Source organism: Tuber melanosporum (assembly GCF_000151645.1).
Source record: "Tuber melanosporum whole genome shotgun sequence assembly, scaffold_40, strain Mel28".
Taxonomy (NCBI): Eukaryota; Fungi; Ascomycota; class Pezizomycetes; order Pezizales; family Tuberaceae; genus Tuber; species Tuber melanosporum.
The window spans coordinates 664,263-671,098 of record NW_003299085.1 but is presented as its reverse complement, the minus strand read 5'-3'; positions in this window follow the sequence as shown (position 1 = coordinate 671,098).

The following is a 6,836-nucleotide window of genomic DNA, read 5'->3' as shown; positions in this document are numbered from 1 at the left end:
TTGGCAGGTGGCCTGCTCTTCCAGAGAGGAGGCGAGAGCTGAGACCTAAAGGAGGCTTCGAGGGTGTACTGAGGAACAAAGAAGTAACAGTTCAACCAAGTAAATTGAAATACTGTCTGTCGAAGTCTGCCTTTTCTATCGTAGAAACAGGCAGTTTTTAAATTCACAAATCTGTTCATGTCCAGCATCAACGAAACTAATCAAAGGTATCAATCGATACACTTTGGTAAAACTCTTTAAGTATCAAAACGATACTTAAAACAAAACATAAAACAAAACCAAGTATCAAACGATACTTAAAACAAACCAAGTATCAAAGTGATAGTTAAAACAAAACATAAAACAAAACCAAGTATCAAAGCGATACTTAAAACAAAACATAAAACAAAACCAAGTATCAAACGATACTTAAAACAAATCAAGTATCAAAGCGATACTTAAAACAAAACATAAAACAAAACCAAGTATCAAAGCGATACTTAAAACAAAACATAAAACAAAACCAAGTATCAAACGATACTTAAAACAAACAAGGTATCAAAGCGATACTTAAAACAAAACATAAAACAAAACCAAGTATCAAACGATACTTAAAACAAACCAAGTATCAAAGCGATACTTAAAACAAAACATAAAACAAAACCAAGTATCAAACGATACTTAAAACAAACCAAGTATCAAAGCAATACTTAAAACAAAACATAAAACAAAACCAATAACCGAGTACCCGTACCGGTTACATTCCCCAAAACAAAACAACTGTTTAAACCAACAAAAACCTAATAATCATCAAAAGCGGATTCTGAGAAACTCATGGCTTCAGTTTCCGCCAAAAACTCTTGGTCATAAGTGTCGCACCAGGGGCAAGAAGAAATCCTAAGAAAACATTTAGACTCAAAGAATGGTAAATCACAGTAATCACGAATACTAGATTCGCGTTGTACATCAACCCAAGCGTGATCGCAATCAGGACAGTAGTCTATCCAGAGGATTTCAAAGTAGTCTTCTAGTTGGATAACATCGCGGTTCAACAACAGTCCAACAATCTGTTGTCGCAGCCTCACATTGACTTCCACAAAGTTTGACATCGTTATGGTATTCGGATGGTGATTGGTGACTAGATAAGGTTGTCGAGAACCTGTTCCATAGCATGATTTTCATCATCGCTACTTTCGAATTCCAATTCAAAGTATGGTGCCCAAAATCCATCTCGAGCTTAGAGGTCCGCATGCCATCCACCCTCAGTTGCTGGCACTGTTGGTGTCCAGCACATGGTGCTATAATTGATTGTTGGGGGGAGGGATTCGTGTGGCATGTTGTCTTTCCACCAATCGTTTACCATATCCATAGCGTGTCCTAGTCCTTCTAGTGGTTCCCAGCTATTCTCACTCGTTGGATATCCTTTCCATTTGACTAAGAACTGATCATTTCCATGCCAAATGCAGTGGTCTCGGATTTCTTCAACTTCCCATTCATCTTTCTTCTCAATGATGATAGGTGCGGGTCGAGAATGGGTTCTTCCAGGGAACTTGGAGTCGTCATTTGGGGGGAATCGTTTGACAGCAGAGGCGTGGAATACTGCAGTATTACGGCGGTACATGTGTCCATCCATCTGGACGGTGTAGTTCTCTGTTTGTTCGTCAAAGGATAAGACCTTGAAGGGTCCTCGCCATCGGGGTTGCAGTTTATTGCTGCATCCAACATTGGTAATGAACATGTTTCCATGTACCATGAGCATATCACCTGGCGGAATAGGGACATGTTTGCGTCGTCGCTTCTGAGCAGTAGTGGTGCTTGGGAATCGGGCAGCCTTAACAGCTTGGAAAGCGTCATTCCGAATTGCTTGATGGCGGTTTAAGTGGTCATCAGAGGAAGGGACAGAGGAGTTCTTGAATAGAGTTGTAGGTAGGAGAGGGTATTGGCGGCCAAAGACTGCCTTGTATGGCGACATTCCCAAGGTTTCTGAAAATCCGGCATTGATATATGTAGCGAGTTCAACAAGGGCTGGTTCCCAGTTGGTTTGTTGTTCATTGATCATGTTCCTAATTCCTGTCTTAACTTCGCGGATTTTTCGTTCTGCTTCACAATTAGTCTCATGGTGTCCAGGGGCAGCCATAATGTGGTTTATTCCGACAGAGGTCAAGGTTTGCTTCCAGAATCTGGCGGTAAAGCGGGGATCAGCATCGCTGACAATAGATAAGGGGTACCCATGGGGGGTAAACAGGTATCGTTGGAGGTTATTCCAGGTGTCTTTGGAGGAATCGGTAAGCTTCATCGGTATGAGCCATGTGTATCCAGAGAATCGATCCACAGCTACCAAGATGGTGTCATATCCAGCGGATTTATTGAATGGTCCTGCGAAATCTATGGCATATGATTCGAATATTTCACATGGTAGTTGGAGGGTCTGTGCTTTTCCTTCAGGTAGTTGTGTTCGGTCCTTGTTTGCCTGGCAGAGTTCACATTGTTTGACGAAATCGCGGAAATCCTTGCGCATCTCAGGCCAGTAAACATATTCTGAAGCATATTGAAGGTTGTGATCCGCACCATGGTGTCCTTTGTTGTGAATCTCGGATATGACATATTCTCTAATTGTCATTCCATTGAACATATGGCCTTTCGGGATGTATAGGCAATGTTCTCCGTAACGGGTGCTGGTAAAGACCATTCCGTTGGATATGTTGTAGGGGGCGAGGTCTCCATGCCTGGAGCTATCCATGGCTTTGAAGTAAATCGGGTCATGGCGGTATCCTGCTATCATTTGGATTCGGAAAGAGGAGGTTAATTCTTCTGTGGTTGATCTAACATCTCGTTCATCCTCGATTAGGGATCCTCTTGTTGGTTCGATAGAGGCTTCCTCTTCCTCAAAGGTTTCATAGAGTTGATGACGATGCTCGGGAATAGTAGGGGGTATGACCGAGACAATGGTTTCATTGTTGTATACTTGTAAGGGTCCACCATATAGTGGTCATGAATCGATTATGGGAGGAGAGGATAGTGGGGCTGACTGTGGGGGGTGTAAATAGGATATTGCATCCACGTAGGCTGCTGCTTATTCGAGTTCTTCAAGACCTTGGTATCATGTTGGAGCAGGATTAAGGATATGAGGAGATTGGGTTGATTCATTTTTATCGATTTTCTCTTCTGCTCCTTCTGCGGTGTCGAAGCTGGTATCTTTGGAATCGTCAGCAGGCATATAGTACAGTCGCTGGTGTCTGTTGCTGAACTTAATCTCAGTCTGGTGAAAATGGCAGGTGTCGTGATAACAGTGGGACCAGTGGAGTCTGCTTTGTTCAAGTTCGTGAGGAGGGGTGCTGCGGAGTGTGCAATTGTCTTTTCATTCTTCATCAATGTCCTTTCCTGGTTCCGTTCTGGCAGCGCTGTACATGGTGTAAGAGAAAGGATTGGAGGGAGTGGCAGAGCTGGCGGTAGCCATCGATGGTTCTTGTTCATAGGAGGTGTTGTCAGGGCTGTCTTCGCTTTGGCTTGTGTGATCATAAACAAGAGGAGGATCTGCGAGATCTTGATTCTCATATAGGTGGGAGAGAGCATCAGCTAAATAGTTTGTTCTTCCAGGGGTGTAGATGATTTTTGCATCGTATTTGCTGATTTCGCCTATCCATCTTGTTCTTCTTCTTCCAGGTATTCTTTCTGTTTTAAGATTAGTGAGAGGTTGGTGGTCAGTAACAATAGTGAAGGTATTGCCCATCAGGATGTGGTTGAAAGTGGCGAGGGCATCAATCACAGCAAGGGCTTCTTTGTCTGTTGTTCCATAGTTCATCTGTGAATTAGTGAACTTTCTGCTGTGTAATGCGGCTGGTCTTGCCGTTTCATGGGAGGCTCCTTGTCCAACCCATGCTCCAACTCCAACATCCAATGCATCAGTAATCAGCCATATTGGTTCTGGTTTGCTGTAGTCAATAGGTTGTATAACATTGGCGTTTTTTATCAATTCCTTGATGTTGGTAAAGGCTTGGTCATGAGTGTGGGTCCAGACAAATTCTGCATTGCCGGTAAGGTCTGTGAGCGGCGCTGTCACAGTGGCATGGTGTGGTAGAAACTGGGCAATATAGTTGACTAGTCCTAGGAATCGCATGAGTTCCTTTTGATTCCGGGGTGTCGACCATTCCGTTAAACAGGCTATTTTTCCAGGGGCTGCATGTATTCCTTCATCATCTATAACATGTCCTAGTATATCGAGTTTATCGGCAAACAAGATTGATTTGTTTCTGCTAGCATAGAATTTAGCTTCCCTTAGTTTGGTACAAACCAAACCTATATGGTAGGCGTGTTCTATTTCGGTGTTCGAGAAGATGAGAATATCATCAATATAGACCCAAACAAAATGGTGGAGGTATTCGCTTAGGAGGTTTTCCATAATTCGCATAAAGTTGGCGGGCGCATTCATATCACCTTGTAGCATAACTCGGCTGATCAAACTTCCGAAGGGTGTTTTGAAACTGTTGTAGCGTTCCCTTTCTGGATCTAACCTGGTTTGGATGTAGGCATCGCTTAGGTCAATCTTACTTCGGAATCTAGCCCGTCCAACTGCATTTAGAATCTGGGTTTGGTTTGGAATAGCGGAGCTGTCCATGACTGTGTTTTCGTTACGTAGTTTAAGGTCAACCAACCGGCGGATTCTTTTGCCATCTGCTTTGGGTTGAACAAACATAGGAGCGGCACCTGGGGCTTCTGCCCGGTAGATGACTCCTCTTCTTTGTTCTTGGTTTATCCAATCACAAAGTAGGCTTTTCTATGCGTCAGGAATAGAATAGGTGGGTTGGTTTTTGAGATTAGAAGGGTCTCAGAGGCGAATGGGGTGGTTCACTTCTCTCATAGGCGGTAGTTCTTCGGGTATTTGGTCAGGAAAAATATCACAGTATTCATCCAATAGGCGTTGGGCAGTTGCTTCGCAGACTGCGGCTCGGTATTCTCCGCTTGTTGGCTTGCATGAGACTCTGACCTTCTGATCTGGGAAATCGATGGTTGATTCCCCACACCTGATTATAGCTTTGTGGCGATTCAGGAATGGCATACCTATTAGGGCATTGTATTTTGCTAAATTTCCAAGCAGCATTTCCTGGGGGGGTAGGACTGCAGAACCAAGTGGAATAGTCGCACTACAGGTTTTATGGCTTGTGGATCGTGATCCCTTTACTGCCATATTGACTGGTATGGGTTGGTTGAGGTCTCGAGTTGGGAATCCATGGACAGAGACAAAGGCATTACTGATCATATCTCTTCCGATTGCGCCAGTGTCAAATAGGACTCGAGCCTTTTTACCATTGATCCGAATAGTACCTTGCAGAGCGGTGTGTGCTTTGAATGTCGCCGGTGGTCAAACACTGTTGCATTCCACATCGATATATCTGATATGGATTTTGTCATATTAGCTGGATTGGGTATTATCGCTTTCAACATTGTTGGCCGATACCTCTTGCTTAATTGCCTTTCCTTTCCCTTTCTTCGTAGGACAGTTCTTTGCCATGTGTCCTGTTTTTCTACATTCAAAACACTCTCCTTTCTGCCGTCTTGATTCTTTGGACTATTTTGTTTTCCTTTTGAAAACCCGCGTGGTATCTTCTTCAGAGTTGCTGTAGGCTTTGTGCCATGCCTGGCTATTCCTACTAGAGGAAGTCTGTGTTTTGTAGGCCTTGGTTTCATGGAGAATGGCGTCCTTTTGTTCTGCTCTCGCAATTATTACTGCAATATCATCGCCGTCTTCCTCGAGTGGTTCTACTTCTCTCCGGAGGGTAGGGTGCATAGTGTCGTAGAATCGTCGCTTCAGGATGTATTTGGAGATACTTCCTCTCTCCATTCGGTCCTTATACATCATCAGGTCCGTAGCCACATTGGTGATTCGCTTGACATGCGTTCTGTTAAGTTGCTGGAGCTGGTTGAATTTGTTATATAGGAGGTCGTTGGTTATAGAGGATTGGAATCGTCCTTTCAGGTAATCGAGGACTGTAGTTCCTCTTAATCTTACATTCCCGCTGAAATCCTTATAGCATTGGTGGTATGCGTCGGTTGCCTTTCCTTCTCAAAATGATCCAAGGATAAGTCCGGTTGTAGGGTCTTGCACATCTTTTCCTTGTAAGAGAAGGAAGTGTGAGAGTTCCGTCGCCCATCGGTCAAAAGCTTCCGGTTTGAGGTCTTTTCCTTCTCCTGTGAATTTCGCTGGGAGGTGGAGTTTAAACTTAGGGGGTTCAAATGCTGCGGGAACCTCCTCTTCTTCAGGCCTAGCCCGAGATTTTCCTCCTCCAGAAGGCCCTCCTCCTGCGCTAGCCATATCTGATTCGCTGCTGGATTCGGGGTCGATTGGAGGTTCAAAGGAAGGTTTCTTTGCTAGAGTAGAAGGGAATTCTCCTGGAGGTTGTGTATCTTCCATGTTTGCAGGATTGCCCCACTCTTTAGCAGAGCGCCAGGGTTGTTTCTTTCTTGTAAGGTCTTGCCATGGGATTTGCTTCCCACTCCTGGTCGTCAAAGACTCTATCTTGGGTTTGACATGAAGCCGAATGTTCTGTGATTCTGCCGCTTCTCTCCGCTAGCGTTCTAAGGTGGATATCGATAGGTTGATCAGACCTAAATCCGGGGACAAGTTCTTAACCACTTGCTGAGGTTAAAAAAATATAACGTGTTCGCAAGGTGCTAATCCCGTTATCGGTAGTAGATACGATAGTTGGCAGGTGGCCTGCTCTTCCAGAGAGGAGGCGAGAGCTGAGAACTAAAGGAGGCTTCGAGGGTGTACTGAGGAACAAAGAAGTAACCGTTCAACCAAGTATATTGAAATACTGTCTGTTGAAGTCTGCCTTTTCTATCGTAGAAACAGGCGGTTT